This window comes from Rhipicephalus microplus, chromosome 6, assembly GCF_043290135.1.
Source record: "Rhipicephalus microplus isolate Deutch F79 chromosome 6, USDA_Rmic, whole genome shotgun sequence".
NCBI lineage: Eukaryota > Metazoa > Arthropoda > Arachnida > Ixodida > Ixodidae > Rhipicephalus > Rhipicephalus microplus.
Window position 1 is genome coordinate 16,367,553 of NC_134705.1, and position 21,229 is coordinate 16,388,781.

Sequence of the window (21,229 nt, forward strand, 5' to 3'; positions counted from 1 at the left end):
AACTCCACAACCACAAACTCTGCAACTAGAAACTCCGCAACTAAAAATTCTTAACAAGAAACTCCACAACTTGAAACACCACAACTAGAGACTCCACAACTACAAATTCCACAACTAGAAACTCCACAACTTGAAACTCTGCAACTAGAAACTTCGCAACTAGAAACTTCGCAACTAGAAACTAACAGCTAGAGACTCCACAACTTGAGACTTCGCAACTAGAAACTCGGCAACTAGAAACTCAAGAACTTGAAAGTCCACAGCTAGAAACTCCGCAACTAGAAACTCCACAACTAGAGACTCCGCAACTAGAAACTCCACATCTTGAAACTCTCCAACTCGAAACTCTGCAACTAGAAACTCCGCAACTGGAAAATCCACAACTAGAAACTTCACAACTAGAGACTCCGCAACTAGAAACTCTACAATAAGAAATTCCACAACTAGAAACTCCACTACTAGAAACTTTACAACTAGAGAGTGCACAAGTGGAGACTTCGCATTTACAAACTCCTCAGATAAAAACTACGCAACTAGAAACTCCACGACTAGAGAGTCCATAAGTAGAAACTCCACAGCTAGAATTTCCACAACTAGAAACCCCACAACTAGAAACTCCGCAACCAGGAACTCCGCAAATAGAAAATCTACAACTAGAAACTCGAAAACTAAAAACTCCAACTAGAAACTCTATAACTAGAAACTCCACAATAAGAAACTCCACAACTAGAAACTCCACAACTAGAGACTGCACAACTGGAGACTTCACATTTAGAAACTCCTCAGATAGAAACTACACAACTAGAAACTCAACGACTAGAGAGTCCATAAGTAGAAACTCCACAGCTAGAATTTCAACAACTAGAAACCGCACAACTAGAAACTCCGCAACTAGGAACTCCGCAACTAGAAAATCTACAACTAGAAACTTGAAAACTAAAAACTCCAACTAGAAACTCCAACTAGAAATTCCACAACTAGAAACTCTACAACTAGACACTTCGCAACAAGAAATTCCACAACTAGAGTCTCCATAACTAGAAAACTTCGCAACTTCAAACTCCACAAACAGAAACTCCACAACTAGAAACTCCACAACTTGAGACTTTCCAACTAGAAACTCGGCAACTAGAAACTCAACAACTAGAAACTCCACAACTAGAAACTTCGCAACTAGAAACTCCACAACTAGAAACTCCACAACTAGAAACTACGCAACTAGAAACTCCACAGCTAGAAAGTCCGCATTTAGAAACTCTGCAACTATAAACTCCGCAAATAAAAACTCCACAGTAGAACCTCCACAACATGAAACACCACAATTAGATACTCCACAACTACTAATTCCACAACTAGAAACTCCGCAACTAGAAACTCCGCAACTAGAAACTCCGCAACTAGAAACTCCACAATTAGAGATTCCACAACTAGAACCTCACAACTACAGGCTCCACAACTGCAGACTTCACAACTAGAAACTCCACAACTAGACACTCCACAACCAGAAACTCCACAAGTAGAAACTCCCCAACTAGACACTCCGCAACTAGGAACTCTACAACTTCAAAGTCCACAACGAGAAACTTCACAACTTGAAACTCCACAACTAGATACTCGTCAACTATAAACTCCAAAACTAGAAACTTCACAAGTAGAAACTCCACAACTTGAAACTCCGCAACTTGAAACTCCGCAACTAGAAACTCCGCAACTAGAAAACTCCGCAACTACAAACTCCGCAACTAGAAACTCCGCAACTAGAAACTCCACAGCTAGAAACTCCACAACTAGAAACTCCACAACTAGAGACTCCACAACTAAAACTCCACAACTAAAAACTCCATGACTAGAAACTCCACAAATAAAAACTCCACAACTAGAAACTCCACATCTTGAGACTTTGCAACTAGAAACTCGGCAACTAGAAACTCAACAACTAGAAACTCCACAACTAGAAACTCCACAACTAGAAACTCCACAACTTGGAATGCCACAACTAGATACTCCACAACTACAAATTACACAACTAGAAACTCCACAACTAGAAACTCTGCAACTAGAATTTCCACAACTAGGAACTCTACAGCTAAAAAGTCCGCAACTAGATACTCCACAACTACAAATTTCACAACTACAAACTCCACAACTAGAAACTCCGCAACTAGGAACTCCACAGCTAGAGACTCCTTAACTAGAAACTCCACAACAAGAAACTCCACAACGACAGACTCCACAACTACAGACCCCACAACTAGAAACTCCACAACTAGAAACTCTACAAACAACCAGAAACTCCGCAACTAGAAAATCAACAACTAGAAACTCCGCAACTAAAAACTCCACAACTATAAACTCCACAACTTGAAAAACCACGACTAGACACTCCGCAACTACTAATTTCACAACTAGAAACTCCACAACTACAAACTCCGCAACTAGAAACTCCACAACTAGAAACTCCACAACTAGAAACTCCACAACTAGAAACTAAACAACCAGAAACTCCGCAACTAGAAACTCCACAACTAGAAACTCAGCAACTACAGACTCCGCAACTAGAAAACTCCGCAACTAGAAACTCCACAACTAGAAACTCCACAACTACAGACTCCACAACTACAGACTCCACAACTACAGACTCCCCAACTAGAAACTCCACAACTAGAAACTCCACAACCAGAAACTCCGCAACTAGAAACTCCACAACTAGAAACTCCACAACCAGAAACTCTGCAACTAGAAACTCCGCAACTTGAAACTCTGCAACTAGAAACTTCGCAACTAGAAACTTCGCAACTAGAAACTGACAGCTAGAAACTCCACAACTTGAGACTTCGCAACTAGAAACTCGGCAACTAGAAACTCAAGAACTTGAAAGTCCACAGCTAGAAACTCCGCAACTAGAAACTCGACAACTAGAGACTCCGCAACTAGAAACTCCACATCTTGAAACTCTGCAACTCGAAACTCTGCAACTAGAAACTCCGCAACTGGAAAATCCACAACTAGAAACTTCACAACTAGAGACTCCGCAACTAGAAACTCCACAATAAAAAATTCCACAACTAGAAACTCCACTACTAAAAACTCTACAACTAGAGAGTGCACAAGTGGAGACTTCGCATTTACAAACTCCTCAGATAAAAACTACGCAACTAGAAACTCCACGACTAGAGAGTCCATAAGTAGAAACTCCACAGCTAGAATTTCCACAACTAGAAACCCCACAACTAGAAACTCCGCAACTAGGAACTCCGCAACTAGAAAATCTACAACTAGAAACTCGAAAACTAAAAACTCCAACTAGAAACTCTATAACTAGAAACTCCACAATAAGAAACTCCACAACTAGAAACTCCACAACTAGAGACTGCACAACTGGAGACTTCACATTTAGAAACTCCTCAGATAGAAACTACACAACTAGAAACTCAACGACTAGAGAGTCCATAAGTAGAAACTCCACAGCTAGAATTTCAACAACTAGAAACCGCACAACTAGAAACTCCACAACTAGGAACTCCGCAACTAGAAAATCTACAACTAGAAACTTGAAAACTAAAAACTCCAACTAGAAACTCCAACTAGAAACTCCAACTAGAAATTCCACAACTAGAAACTCTACAACTAGACACTTCGCAACTAGAAATTCCACAACTAGAGTCTCCACAACTAGAAAACTTCGCAACTTCAAACTCCACGACTAGACACTCCACAACTTGAGACTTTCCAACTAGAAACTCGGCAACTAGAAACTCCACAACTAGAAACTTCGCAACTAGAAAACTCCGCAACTACAAACTCCGCAACTAGAAACTCCGCAACTAGAAACTCCACAGCTAGAAACTCCACAACTAGAAACTCCACAACTAGAGACTCCACAACTAAAACTCCACAACTAAAAACTCCATGACTAGAAACTCCGCAAATAAAAACTCCACAACTAGAAACTCCACATCTTGAGACTTTGCAACTAGAAACTCGGCAACTAGAAACTCAACAACTAGAAACTCCACAACTAGAAACTCCACAACTAGAAACTCCACAACTTGGAATGCCACAACTAGATACTCCACAACTACAAATTACACAACTAGAAACTCCACAACTAGAAACTCTGCAACTAGAATTTCCACAACTAGGAACTCTACAGGTAAAAAGTACGCAACCAGATACTCCACAACTACAAATTCCACAACTAGAAACTCCACAACTAGAAACTCCGCAACTAGGAACTCCACAGCTAGAGACTCCTTAACTAGAAACTCCACAACAAGAAACTCCACAACAAGAAACTCCACAACGACAGACTCCACAACTACAGACTCCACAACTAGAAACTCCACAACTAGAAACTCCACAACCAGAAACTTCGCAACTAGAAACTCCACAACTAGAAACTCCACAACCAGAAACTCTGCAACTAGAAACTCCGCAACTAAAAATTCTTAACAAGAAACTCCACAACTTGAAACACCACAACTAGAGACTCCACAACTACAAATTCCACAACTAGAAACTCCACAACTTGAAACTCTGCAACTAGAAACTTCGCAACTAGAAACTAACAGCTAGAAACTCCACAACTTGAGACTTCGCAACTAGAAATTCGGCAACTAGAAACACAAGAACTTGAAAGTCCACAGCTAGAAACTCCGCAACTAGAAACTCGACAACTAGAGACTCCGCAACTAGAAACTCCACATCTTGAAACTCTGCAACTCGAAACTCTGCAACTAGAAACTCCGCAACTAGAAAATCCACAACTAGAAACTTCACAACTAGAGACTCCGCAACTAGAAACTCCACAATAAGAAATTCCACAACTAGAAACTCCACTACTAGAAACTCTACAACTAGAGAGTGCACAAGTGGAGACTTCGCATTTACAAACTCCTCAAATAAAAACTACGCAACTAGAAACTCCACGACTAGAGAGTCCATAAGTAGAAACTCCACAGCTAGAATTTCCACAACTAGAAACCCCACAACTAGAAACTCCGCAACTAGGAACTCCGCAACTAGAAAATCTACAACTAGAAACTCGAAAACTAAAAACTCCAACTAGAAACTCTATAACTAGAAACTCCACAATAAGAAACTCCGCAACTAGAAACTCCACAACTAGAAACTTCGCAACTAGAAACTCCACAACTAGAAACTCCACAGCTAGAAAGTCCGCATTTAGAAACTCTGCAACTATAAACTCCGCAAATAGAAACTCCACAGCTAGAAACTCCACAACATGAAACACCACAATTAGATACTCCACAACTACTAATTCCACAACTAGAAACTCCGCAACTAGAAACTCCGCAACTAGAAACTCCGCAACTAGAAACTCCGCAACTAGAAACTCCACAATTAGAGATTCCACAACTAGAACCCCACAACTACAGGCTCCACAACTGCAGACTTCACAACTAGAAACTCCACAACTAGACACTCCACAACCAGAAACTCCTCAAGTAGAAACTTCACAACTAGACACTCCGAAACTAGGAACTCTACAACTTCAAAGTCCACAACGAGAAACTTCACAACTTGAAACTCCACAACTAGATACTCGTCAAATATAAACTCCAAAACTAGAAACTTCACAAGTAGAAACTCCACAACTTGAAACTCCGCAACTGGAAACTCCGCAACTAGAAACTCCGCAACTAGAAAACTCCGCAACTACAAACTCCGCAACTAGAAACTCCGCAACTAGAAACTCCACAGCTAGAAACTCCACAACTAGAAACTCCACAACTAGAGACTCCACAACTAAAACTCCACAACTAAAAACTCCATGACTAGAAACTCCACAAATAAAAACTCCACAACTAGAAACTCCACATCTTGAGACTTTGCAACTAGAAACTCGGCAACTAGAAACTCAACAACTAGAAACTCCACAACTAGAAACTCCACAACTAGAACTTCCACAACTAGAAACTCTACAGCTAAAAAGTCCGCAACTAGATACTCCACAACTACAAATTCCACAACTAGAAACTCCACAACTAGAAACTCCGCAACTAGGAACTCCACAGCTAGAGACTACTTAACTGGAAACTCCACAACAAGAAACTCCACAACGACAGACTCTACAACTACAGACTCCACAACTAGAAACTCCACAACTAGAAACTCTACAAACAACCAGAAACTCCGCAACTAGAAACTCAACAACTAGAAACTCCGCAACTAAAAACTCCACAACTATAAACTCCACAACTTGAAAAACTACGAGTAGATACTTCACAACTACAAATTTCACAACTAGAAACTCCACAACTATAAACTCTGCAACTAGAAACTCCGCAACTAGAAACTTCGCAACTAGAAACTTCACAGCTAGAAACTCCACAACTTGAGACTTCGCAACTAGAAACTCGGCAACTAGAAACTCAAGAACTGGAAACTCCACAGCTAGAACCTCCACAACTAGAAACTCCACAACTAGAAACTCCACAACTAGAAACTCTACAGCTAGAAAGTCTGCAACTAGATACTCCACAACGACAAATTCCGCAACTAGAAACTCCACAACTAGAAACTCCGCTACTAGAAACTCCGCAAATAGAAATTCAACAATTAGAGACTCCATAACTAGAAACTCCACAACTAGAAACTCCACAACTACAGACTCCACAACTACAGACTCCACAACTAGATACTCCACAACTAGAAGTTCCACAACCAGAAACTCCACAACTAGAAACTCCGTAACTAAAATTTCCGCAACTAAAAACTCCACAACTAGAAACTCCACATCAAACACCACAACTAGATACCCCATAACTACAAATTCAACAACTAGAAACTCCACAACTAGAAACTCTGCAACTAGAAACTCCGCAACCAGAAACTTCGCAACTAGAAACTTCGCAGCTAGAAACTCCACAACTTGAGACTTCGCAACTAGAAACTCGGCAACTAAAAACTCAAGAACTGGAACCTCCACAGCTAGAATCTCGACAACTAGAAACTCCACAACTTGAAACACCACAACTAGATACTCCACAACTACAAATTCCACAACTAGAAACTCCGCAACTAGAAACTCCGCAAGTAGACACTCCGCAACTAGGAACTCCACAACTAGGGATTCCACAACTAGAAACTCCACAACTACAGAGTAAACAACTTCAGACTCCACTAGAAAATCCACAACTAAAAACTCCACAACTAGAAACTCCACAACTAGAAACTCTGCAACTAGAAACTCCACAACTAGAAACTCTACAGCTAGAAAGTCCACAACTAGATACTTCACAACTACAAATTCCACAACTAGAAACTCCACAACTATAAACTCCGCAACTAGAAACTCCGCAACTAGAAGCTCCACAACTAGAGACTCCACAACTAAAAACTCCACAACTAGAAACTCCACAACTACAGACTCCACAACTACAGACTCCACAACTACAGACTCCACAACTAGAAACTCCACAACTAGAAACTCCACAATCAGAAACTCCGCAACTGGAAACTCCACAACTAGAAACTCCACAACCACAAACTCTGCAACTAGAAACTCCGCAACTAAAAATTCTTAACAAGAAACTCCACAACTTGAAACACCACAACTAGAGACTCCACAACTACAAATTCCACAACTAGAAACTCCACAACTTGAAACTCTGCAACTAGAAACTTCGCAACTAGAAACTTCGCAACTAGAAACTAACAGCTAGAGACTCCACAACTTGAGACTTCGCAACTAGAAACTCGGCAACTAGAAACTCAAGAACTTGAAAGTCCACAGCTAGAAACTCCGCAACTAGAAACTCCACAACTAGAGACTCCGCAACTAGAAACTCCACATCTTGAAACTCTCCAACTCGAAACTCTGCAACTAGAAACTCCGCAACTGGAAAATCCACAACTAGAAACTTCACAACTAGAGACTCCGCAACTAGAAACTCTACAATAAGAAATTCCACAACTAGAAACTCCACTACTAGAAACTTTAGAACTAGAGAGTGCACAAGTGGAGACTTCGCATTTACAAACTCCTCAGATAAAAACTACGCAACTAGAAACTCCACGACTAGAGAGTCCATAAGTAGAAACTCCACAGCTAGAATTTCCACAACTAGAAACCCCACAACTAGAAACTCCGCAACTAGGAACTCCGCAAATAGAAAATCTACAACTAGAAACTCGAAAACTAAAAACTCCAACTAGAAACTCTATAACTAGAAACTCCACAATAAGAAACTCCACAACTAGAAACTCCACAACTAGAGACTGCACAACTGGAGACTTCACATTTAGAAACTCCTCAGATAGAAACTACACAACTAGAAACTCAACGACTAGAGAGTCCATAAGTAGAAACTCCACAGCTAGAATTTCAACAACTAGAAACCGCACAACTAGAAACTCCGCAACTAGGAACTCCGCAACTAGAAAATCTACAACTAGAAACTTGAAAACTAAAAACTCCAACTAGAAACTCCAACTAGAAATTCCACAACTAGAAACTCTACAACTAGACACTTCGCAACAAGAAATTCCACAACTAGAGTCTCCACAACTAGAAAACTTCGCAACTTCAAACTCCACGACTAGACACTTCACAACTAAAACTCCACAACTAGAAACTCCTTGACTAGAAACTCCACAAACAGAAACTCCACAACTAGAAACTCCACAACTTGAGACTTTCCAACTAGAAACTCGGCAACTAGAAACTCAACAACTAGAAACTCCACAACTAGAAACTTCGCAACTAGAAACTCCACAACTAGAAACTCCACAACTAGAAACTCCGCAACTAGAAACTCCACAGCTAGAAAGTCCGCATTTAGAAACTCTGCAACTATAAACTCCGCAAATAAAAACTCCACAGCTAGAAACTCCACAACATGAAACACCACAATTAGATACTCCACAACTACTAATTCCACAACTAGAAACTCCGCAACTAGAAACTCCGCAACTAGAAACTCCACAATTAGAGATTCCACAACTAGAACCTCACAACTACAGGCTCCACAACTGCAGACTTCACAACTAGAAACTCCACAACTAGACACTCCACAACCAGAAACTCCACAAGTAGAAACTCCCCAACTAGACACTCCGAGACTAGGAACTCTACAACTTCAAAGTCCACAACGAGAAACTTCACAACTTGAAACTCCACAACTAGATACTCGTCAACTATAAACTCCAAAACTAGAAACTTCACAAGTAGAAACTCCACAACTTGAAACTACGCAACTTGAAACTCCGCAACTAGAAACTCCGCAACTAGAAAACTCCGCAACTACAAACTCCGCAACTAGAAACTCCGCAACTAGAAACTCCACAGCTAGAAACTCCACAACTAGAAACTCCACAACTAGAGACTCCACAACTAAAACTCCACAACTAAAAACTCCATGACTAGAAACTCCACAAATAAAAACTCCACAACTAGAAACTCCACATCTTGAGACTTTGCAACTAGAAACTCGGCAACTAGAAACTCAACAACTAGAAACTCCACAACTAGAAACTCCACAACTTGGAATGCCACAACTAGATACTCCACAACTACAAATTACACAACTAGAAACTCCACAACTAGAAACTCTGCTACTAGAATTTCCACAACTAGGAACTCTACAGCTAAAAAGTCCGCAACTAGATACTCCACAGCTACAAATTCCACAACTACAAACTCCACAACTAGAAACTCCGCAACTAGGAACTCCACAGCTAGAGACTCCTTAACTAGAAACTCCACAACAAGAAACTCCACAACGACAGACTCCACAACTACAGACTCCACAACTAGAAACTCCACAACTAGAAACTCTACAAACAACCAGAAACTCCGCAACTAGAAACTCAACAACTAGAAACTCCGCAACTAAAAACTCCACAACTATAAACTCCACAACTTGAAAAACCACGACTAGACACTCCGCAACTACTAATTTCACAACTAGAAACTCCACAACTACAAACTCCGCAACTAGAAACTCCACAACTAGAAACTAAACAACCAGAAACTCCGCAACTAGAAACTCCACAACTAGAAACTCAGCAACTACAGACTCCGCAACTAGAAAACTCCGCAACTAGAAACTCCACAACTAGAAACTCCACAACTACAGACTCCACAACTACAGACTCCACAACTACAGACTCCCCAACTAGAAACTCCACAACTAGAAACTCCACAACCAGAAACTCCGCAACTAGAAACTCCACAACTAGAAACTCCACAACCAGAAACTCTGCAACTAGAAACTCCGCAACTTGAAACTCTGCAACTAGAAACTTCGCAACTAGAAACTTCGCAACTAGAAACTGACAGCTAGAAACTCCACAACTTGAGACTTCGCAACTAGAAACTCGGCAACTAGAAACTCAAGAACTTGAAAGTCCACAGCTAGAAACTCCGCAACTAGAAACTCCACAACTAGAGACTCCGCAACTAGAAACTCCACATCTTGAAACTCTGCAACTCGAAACTCTGCAACTAGAAACTCCGCAACTGGAAAATCCACAACTAGAAACTTCACAACTAGAGACTCCGCAACTAGAAACTCCACAATAAAAAATTCCACAACTAGAAACTCCACTACTAAAAACTCTACAACTAGAGAGTGCACAAGTGGAGACTTCGCATTTACAAACTCCTCAGATAAAAACTACGCAACTAGAAACTCCACGACTAGAGAGTCCATAAGTAGAAACTCCACAGCTAGAATTTCCACAACTAGAAACCCCACAACTAGAAACTCCGCAACTAGGAACTCCGCAACTAGAAAATCTACAACTAGAAACTCGAAAACTAAAAACTCCAACTAGAAACTCTATAACTAGAAACTCCACAATAAGAAACTCCACAACTAGAAACTCCACAACTAGAGACTGCACAACTGGAGACTTCACATTTAGAAACTCCTCAGATAGAAACTACACAACTAGAAACTCAACGACTAGAGAGTCCATAAGTAGAAACTCCACAGCTAGAATTTCAACAACTAGAAACCGCACAACTAGAAACTCCGCAACTAGGAACTCCGCAACTAGAAAATCTACAACTAGAAACTTGAAAACTAAAAACTCCAACTAGAAACTCCAACTAGAAATTCCACAACTAGAAACTCTACAACTAGACACTTCGCAACAAGAAATTCCACAACTAGAGTCTCCACAACTAGAAAACTTCGCAACTTCAAACTCCACGACTAGACACTTCACAACTAAAACTCCACAACTAGAAACTCCTTGACTAGAAACTCCACAAACAGAAACTCCACAACTAGAAACTCCACAACTTGAGACTTTCCAACTAGAAACTCGGCAACTAGAAACTCAACAACTAGAAACTCCACAACTAGAAACTTCGCAACTAGAAACTCCACAACTAGAAACTCCACAACTAGAAACTCCGCAACTAGAAACTCCACAGCTAGAAAGTCCGCATTTAGAAACTCTGCAACTATAAACTCCGCAAATAAAAACTCCACAGCTAGAAACTCCACAACATGAAACACCACAATTAGATACTCCACAACTACTAATTCCACAACTAGAAACTCCGCAACTAGAAACTCCGCAACTAGAAACTCCACAATTAGAGATTCCACAACTAGAACCTCACAACTACAGGCTCCACAACTGCAGACTTCACAACTAGAAACTCCTTAACTAGACACTCCACAACCAGAAACTCCACAAGTAGAAACTCCCCAACTAGACACTCCGAGACTAGGAACTCTACAACTTCAAAGTCCACAACGAGAAACTTCACAACTTGAAACTCCACAACTAGATACTCGTCAACTATAAACTCCAAAACTAGAAACTTCACAAGTAGAAACTCCACAACTTGAAACTCCGCAACTTGAAACTCCGCAACTAGAAACTCCGCAACTAGAAAACTCCGCAACTACAAACTCCGCAACTAGAAACTCCGCAACTAGAAACTCCACAGCTAGAAACTCCACAACTAGAAACTCCACAACTAGAGACTCCACAACTAAAACTCCACAACTAAAAACTCCATGACTAGAAACTCCACAAATAAAAACTCCACAACTAGAAACTCCACATCTTGAGACTTTGCAACTAGAAACTCGGCAACTAGAAACTCAACAACTAGAAACTCCACAACTAGAAACTCCACAACTTGGAATGCCACAACTAGATACTCCACAACTACAAATTACACAACTAGAAACTCCACAACTAGAAACTCTGCTACTAGAATTTCCACAACTAGGAACTCTACAGCTAAAAAGTCCGCAACTAGATACTCCACAGCTACAAATTCCACAACTACAAACTCCACAACTAGAAACTCCGCAACTAGGAACTCCACAGCTAGAGACTCCTTAACTAGAAACTCCACAACAAGAAACTCCACAACGACAGACTCCACAACTACAGACTCCACAACTAGAAACTCCACAACTAGAAACTCTACAAACAACCAGAAACTCCGCAACTAGAAACTCAACAACTAGAAACTCCGCAACTAAAAACTCCACAACTATAAACTCCACAACTTGAAAAACCACGACTAGACACTCCGCAACTACTAATTTCACAACTAGAAACTCCACAACTACAAACTCCGCAACTAGAAACTCCACAACTAGAAACTAAACAACCAGAAACTCCGCAACTAGAAACTCCACAACTAGAAACTCAGCAACTACAGACTCCGCAACTAGAAAACTCCGCAACTAGAAACTCCACAACTAGAAACTCCACAACTACAGACTCCACAACTACAGACTCCACAACTACAGACTCCCCAACTAGAAACTCCACAACTAGAAACTCCACAACCAGAAACTCCGCAACTAGAAACTCCACAACTAGAAACTCCACAACCAGAAACTCTGCAACTAGAAACTCCGCAACTTGAAACTCTGCAACTAGAAACTTCGCAACTAGAAACTTCGCAACTAGAAACTGACAGCTAGAAACTCCACAACTTGAGACTTCGCAACTAGAAACTCGGCAACTAGAAACTCAAGAACTTGAAAGTCCACAGCTAGAAACTCCGCAACTAGAAACTCCACAACTAGAGACTCCGCAACTAGAAACTCCACATCTTGAAACTCTGCAACTCGAAACTCTGCAACTAGAAACTCCGCAACTGGAAAATCCACAACTAGAAACTTCACAACTAGAGACTCCGCAACTAGAAACTCCACAATAAAAAATTCCACAACTAGAAACTCCACTACTAAAAACTCTACAACTAGAGAGTGCACAAGTGGAGACTTCGCATTTACAAACTCCTCAGATAAAAACTACGCAACTAGAAACTCCACGACTAGAGAGTCCATAAGTAGAAACTCCACAGCTAGAATTTCCACAACTAGAAACCCCACAACTAGAAACTCCGCAACTAGGAACTCCGCAACTAGAAAATCTACAACTAGAAACTCGAAAACTAAAAACTCCAACTAGAAACTCTATAACTAGAAACTCCACAATAAGAAACTCCACAACTAGAAACTCCACAACTAGAGACTGCACAACTGGAGACTTCACATTTAGAAACTCCTCAGATAGAAACTACACAACTAGAAACTCAACGACTAGAGAGTCCATAAGTAGAAACTCCACAGCTAGAATTTCAACAACTAGAAACCGCACAACTAGAAACTCCACAACTAGAAATTCCACAACTAGAAAATCTACAACTAGACACTTCGCAACTAGAAATTCCACAACTAGAGTCTCCACAACTAGAAAACTTCGCAACTTCAAACTCCACGACTAGACACTCCACAACTTGAGACTTTCCAACTAGAAACTCGGCAACTAGAAACTCCACAACTAGAAACTTCGCAACTAGAAAACTCCGCAACTACAAACTCCGCAACTAGAAACTCCGCAACTAGGAACTCCACAGCTAGAAACTCCACAACTAGAAACTCCACAACTAGAGACTCCACAACTAAAACTCCACAACTAAAAACTCCATGACTAGAAACTCCGCAAATAAAAACTCCACAACTAGAAACTCCACATCTTGAGACTTTGCAACTAGAAACTCGGCAACTAGAAACTCAACAACTAGAAACTCCACAACTAGAAACTCCACAACTAGAAACTCCACAACTTGGAATGCCACAACTAGATACTCCACAACTACAAATTACACAACTAGAAACTCCACAACTAGAAACTCTGCAACTAGAATTTCCACAACGAGGAACTCTACAGCTAAAAAGTACGCAACCAGATACTCCACAACTACAAATTCCACAACTAGAAACTCCACAACTAGAAACTCCGCAACTAGGAACTCCACAGCTAGAGACTCCTTAACTAGAAACTCCACAACAAGAAACTCCACAACAAGAAACTCCACAACGACAGACTCCACAACTACAGACTCCACAACTAGAAACTCCACAACTAGAAACTCCACAACCAGAAACTCCGCAACTAGAAACTCCACAACTAGAAACTCCACAACCAGAAACTCTGCAACTAGAAACTCCGCAACTAAAAATTCTTAACAAGAAACTCCACAACTTGAAACACCACAACTAGAGACTCCACAACTACAAATTCCACAACTAGAAACTCCACAACTTGAAACTCTGCAACTAGAAACTTCGCAAATAGAAACTTCGCAACTAGAAACTAACAGCTAGAAACTCCACAACTTGAGACTTCGCAACTAGAAATTCGGCAACTAGAAACACAAGAACTTGAAAGTCCACAGCTAGAAACTCCGCAACTAGAAACTCGACAACTAGAGACTCCGCAACTAGAAACTCCACATCTTGAAACTCTGCAACTCGAAACTCTGCAACTAGAAACTCCGCAACTGGAAAATCCACAACTAGAAACTTCACAACTAGAGACTCCGCAACTAGAAACTCCACAATAAGAAATTCCACAACTAGAAACTCCACTACTAGAAACTCTACAACTAGAGAGTGCACAAGTGGAGACTTCGCATTTACAAACTCCTCAAATAAAAACTACGCAACTAGAAACTCCACGACTAGAGAGTCCATAAGTAGAAACTCCACAGCTAGAATTTCCACAACTAGAAACCCCACAACTAGAAACTCCGCAACTAGGAACTCCGCAACTAGAAAATCTACAACTAGAAACTCGAAAACTAAAAACTCCAACTAGAAACTCTATAACTAGAAACTCCACAATAAGAAACTCCGCAACTAGAAACTCCACAACTAGAAACTTCGCAACTAGAAACTCCACAACTAGAAACTCCACAGCTAGAAAGTCCGCATTTAGAAACTCTGCAACTATAAACTCCGCAAATAGAAACTCCACAGCTAGAAACTCCACAACATGAAACACCACAATTAGATACTCCACAACTACTAATTCCACAACTAGAAACTCCGCAACTAGAAACTCCGCAACTAGAAACTCCGCAACTAGAAACTCCGCAACTAGAAACTCCACAATTAGAGATTCCACAACTAGAACCTCACAACTACAGGCTCCACAACTGCAGACTTCACAACTAGAAACTCCACAACTAGACACTCCACAACCAGAAACTCCACAAGTAGAAACTCCCCAACTAGACACTCCGCAACTAGGAACTCTACAACTTCAAAGTCCACAACGAGAAACTTCACAACTTGAAACTCCACAACTAGATACTCGTCAACTATAAACTCCAAAACTAGAAACTTCACAAGTAGAAACTCCACAACTTGAAACTCCGCAACTTGAAACTCCGCAACTAGAAACTCCGCAACTAGAAAACTCCGCAACTACAAACTCCCCAACTAGAAACTCCGCAACTAGAAACTCCACAGCTAGAAACTCCACAACTAGAAACTCCACAACTAGAGACTCCACAACTAAAACTCCACAACTAAAAACTCCATGACTAGAAACTCCACAAATAAAAACTCCACAACTAGAAACTCCACATCTTGAGACTTTGCAACTAGAAACTCGGCAACTAGAAACTCAACAACTAGAAACTCCACAACTAGAAACTCCACAACTAGAAACTCCACAACTTGGAATGCCACAACTAGATACTCCACAACTACAAATTACACAACTAGAAACTCCACAACTAGAAACTCTGCAACTAGGAACTCCACAGCTAGAGACTCCTTAACTAGAAACTCCACAACAAGAAACTCCACAACGACAGACTCCACAACTACAGACTCCACAACTAGAAACTCCACAACAAGAAACTCTACAAACAACCAGAAACTCCGCAACTAGAAACTCAACAACTAGAAACTCCGCAACTAAAAACTCCACAACTATCAACTATAAACTCCACAACTTGAAAAACCACGACTAGATACTCCACAACTACAAATTTCACAACTAGAAACTCCACAACTATAAACTCTGCAACTAGAAACTCCGCAACTAGAAACTCCACAACATGAAACACCACAATTAGATACTCCGCAACTACTAATTTCACAACTAGAAACTCGACAACTACAAACTCCGCAACTAGAACCTCCACAACTAGAAACTCCACAACTAGAAACTAAACAACCAGAAACTCCGCAACTAGAAACTCCACAACTAGAAACTCAGCAACTACAGACTCCGCAACTAGAAAACTCCGCAACTAGAAACTCCACAACTAGAAACTCCACAACTACAGACTCCACAACTACAGACTCCACAACTACAGACTCCCCAACTAGAAACTCCACAACTAGAAACTCCACAACCAGAAACTCCGCAACTAGAAACTCCACAACTAGAAACTCCACAACCAGAAACTCTGCAACTAGAAACTCCGCAACTAAAAATTCTTAACAAGAAACTCCACAACTTGAAACACCACAACTAGAGACTCCACAACTACAAATTCCACAACTAGAAACTCCACAACTTGAAACTCTGCAACTAGAAACTTCGCAACTAGAAACTTCGCAACTAGAAACTAACAGCTAGAAACTCCACAACTTGAGACTTCGCAACTAGAAACTCGGCAACTAGAAACTCAAGAACTTGAAAGTCCACAGCTAGAAACTCCGCAACTAGAAACTCCACAACTAGAGACTCCGCAACTAGAAACTCCACATCTTGAAACTCTGCAACTCGAAACTCTGCAACTAGAAACTCCGCAACTGGAAAATCCACAACTAGAAACTTCACAACTAGAGACTCCGCAACTAGAAACTCCACAATAAGAAATTCCACAACTAGAAACTCCACTACTAGAAACTCTACAACTAGAGAGTGCACAAGTGGAGACTTCGCATTTACAAACTCCTCAGATAAAAACTACGCAACTAGAAACTCCACGACTAGAGAGTCCATAAGTAGAAACTCCACAGCTAGAATTTCCACAACTAGAAACCCCACAACTAGAAACTCCGCAACTAGGAACTCCGCAACTAGAAAATCTACAACTAGAAACTCGAAAACTAAAAACTCCAACTAGAAACTCTATAACTAGAAACTCCACAATAAGAAACTCCGCAACTAGAAACTCCACAACTAGACACTTCAGAACTGGAGACTTCACATTTAGAAACTCCTCAGATAGAAACTACACAACTAGAAACTCAACGACTAGAGAGTCCATAAGTAGAAACTCCACAGCTAGAATTTCAACAACTAGAAACCGCACAACTAGAAACTCCGCAACTAGGAACTCCGCAACTAGAAAATCTACAACTAGAAACTTGAAAACTAAAAACTCCAACTAGAAACTCCAACTAGAAACTCCAACTAGAAATTCCACAACTAGAAACTCTACAACTAGACACTTCGCAACTAGAAATTCCACAACTAGAGTCTCCACAACTAGAAAACTTCGCAACTTCAAACTCCACGACTAAAAACTTCACAACTAAAACTCCACAACTAGAAACTCCTTGACTAGAAACTCCACAAACAGAAACTCCACAACTAGAAACTCCACAACTTGAGACTTTCCAACTAGAATCTCGGCAACTAGAAACTCAACAACTAGAAACTCCACAACTGGAAACTTCGCAACTAGAAACTCCACAACTAGAAACTCCACAACTAGAAACTCCGCAACTAGAAACTCCACAGCTAGAAAGTCCGCATTTAGAAACTCTGCAACTATAAACTCCGCAAATAGAAACTCCACAGCTAGAAACTCCACAACATGAAACACCACAATTAGATACTCCACAACTACTAATTCCACAACTAGAAACTCCGCAACTAGAAACTCCGCAACTAGAAACTCCACAATTAGAGATTCCACAACTAGAACCTCACAACTACAGGCTCCACAACTGCAGACTTCACAACTAGAAACTCCACAACTAGACACTCCACAACCAGAAACTCCACAAGTAGAAACTCCCCAACTAGACACTCCGCAACTAGGAACTCTACAACTTCAAAGTCCACAACGAGAAACTTCACAACTTGAAACTCCGCAACTTGAAACTCCGCAACTAGAAACTCCGCAACTAGAAAACTCCGCAACTACAAACTCCGCAACTAGAAACTCCGCAACTAGAAACTCCACAGCTAGAAACTCCATCACTAGAAACTCCACAACTAGAGACTCCACAACTAAAACTCCACAACTAAAAACTCCATGACTAGAAACTCCACAAATAAAAACTCCACAACTAGAAACTCCACATCTTGAGACTTTGCAACTAGAAACTCGGCAACTAGAAACTCAACAACTAGAAACTCCACAACTAGAAACTCCACAACTAGAAACTCCACAACTTGGAATGCCACAACTAGATACTCCACAACTACAAATTACACAACTAGAAGCTCCACAACTAGAAACTCTGCAACTAGAATTTCCACAACTAGGAACTCTACAGCTAAAAAGTCCGCAACTAGATACTCCACAACTACAAATTCCACAACTACAAGCTCCACAACTAGAAACTCCACAACTAGGAACTCCACAGCTAGAGACTCCTTAACTAGAAACTCCACAACAAGAAACTCCACAACGACAGACTCCACAACTACAGACTCCACAACTAGAAACTCCACAACTAGAAACTCTACAAACAACCAGAAACTCCACAACTAGAAACTCAACAACTAGAAACTCCGCAACTAAAAACTCCACAACTATAAACTCCACAACTTGAAAAACCACGACTAGATACTCCACAACTACAAATTTCACAACTAGAAACTCCACAACTATAAACTCTGCAACTAGAAACTCCGCAACTAGAAACTCCACAACATGAAACACCACAATTAGATACTCCGCAACTACTAATTTCACAACTAGAAACTCCACAACTACAAACTCCGCAACTAGAAACTCCACAACTAGAAACTCCACAACTAGAAACTAAACAACCAGAAACTCCGCAACTAGAAACTCCACAACTAGAAACTCAGCAACTACAGACTCCGCAACTAGAAAACTCCGCAACTAGAAACTCCACAACTAGAAACTCCACAACTACAGACTCCACAACTACAGACTCCCCAACTAGAAACTCCACAACTAGAAACTCCACAACCAGAAACTCCGCAACTAGAAACTCCACAACTAGAAACTCCACAACCAGAAACTCTGCAACTAGAAACTCCGCAACTAAAAATTCTTAACAAGAAACTCCACAACTTGAAACACCACAAATAGAGACTCCACAACTACAAATTCCACAACTAGAAACTCCACAACTTGAAACTCTGCAACTAGAAACTTCGCAACTAGAAACTTCGCAACTAGAAACTAACAGCTAGAAACTCCACAACTTGAGACTTCGCAACTAGAAACTCGGCAACTAGAAACTCAAGAACTTGAAAGTCCACAGCTAGAAACTCCGCAACTAGAAACTTCACAACTAGAGACTCCGCAACTAGAAACTCCACATCTTGAAACTCTGCAACTCGAAACTCTGCAACTAGAAACTCCGCAACTGGAAAATCCACAACTAGAAACTTCACAACTAGAGACTCCGCAACTAGAAACTCCACAATAAGAAATTCCACAACTAGAAACTCCACTACTAGAAACTCTACAACTAGAGAGTGCACAAGTGGAGACTTCGCATTTACAAACTCCTCAGATAAAAACTACGCAACTAGAAACTCCACGACTAGAGAGTCCATAAGTAGAAACTCCACAGCTAGAATTTCCACAACTAGAAACCCCACAACTAGAAACTCCGCAACTAGGAACTCCGCAACTAGAAAATCTACAACTATAAACTCGAAAACTAAAAACTCCAACTAGAAACTCTATAACTAGAAACTCCACAATAAGAAACTCCGCAACTAGAAACTCCACAACTAGACACTGCACAACTGGAGACTTCACATTTAGAAACTCCTCAGATAGAAACTACACAACTAGAAACTCAACGACTAGAGAGTCCATAAGTAGAAACTCCACAGCTAGAATTTCAACAACTAGAAACCGCACAACTAGAAACTCCACAACTAGGAACTCCGCAACTAGAAAATCTACAACTAGAAACTTGAAAACTAAAAACTCCAACTAGAAACTCCAACTAGAAACTCCAACTAGAAATTCCACAACTAGAAACTCTACAACTAGACACTTCGCAACTAGAAATTCCACAACTAGAGTCTCCACAACTAGAAAACTTCGCAACTTCAAACTCCACGACTAAAAACTTCACAACTAAAACTCCACAACTAGAAACTCCTTGACTAGAAACTCCACAACTAGAAACTCCACAACTTGAGACTTTCCAACTAGAAACTCGGCAACTAGAAACTCAACAACTAGAAACTCCACAACTGGAAACTTCGCAACTAGAAACTCCTCAACTAGAAACTCCACAACTAGAAACTCCGCAACTAGAAACTCCACAGCTAGAAACTCCACAACATGAAACACCACAATTAGATACTCCACAACTACTAATTCCACAACTAGAAACTCCGCAACTAGAAACTCCGCAACTAGAAACTCCGCAACTAGAAACTCCACAATTAGAGATTCCACAACTAGAACCTCACAACTACAGGCTCCACAACTGCAGACTTCACAACTAGAAACTCCACAACTAGACACTCCACAACCAGAAACTCCACAAGTAGAAACTCCCCAACTAGACACTCCGCAACTAGGAACTCTACAACTTCAAAGTCCACAACGAGAAACTTCACAACTTGAAACTCCACAACTAGATACTCGTCAACCATAAACTCCAAAACTAGAAACTTCACAAGTAGAAACTCCCCAACTTGAAACTCCGCAACTTGAAACTCCGCAACTAGAAACTCCGCAACTAGAAAACTCCGCAACTACAAACTCCGCAACTAGAAACTCCGCAAC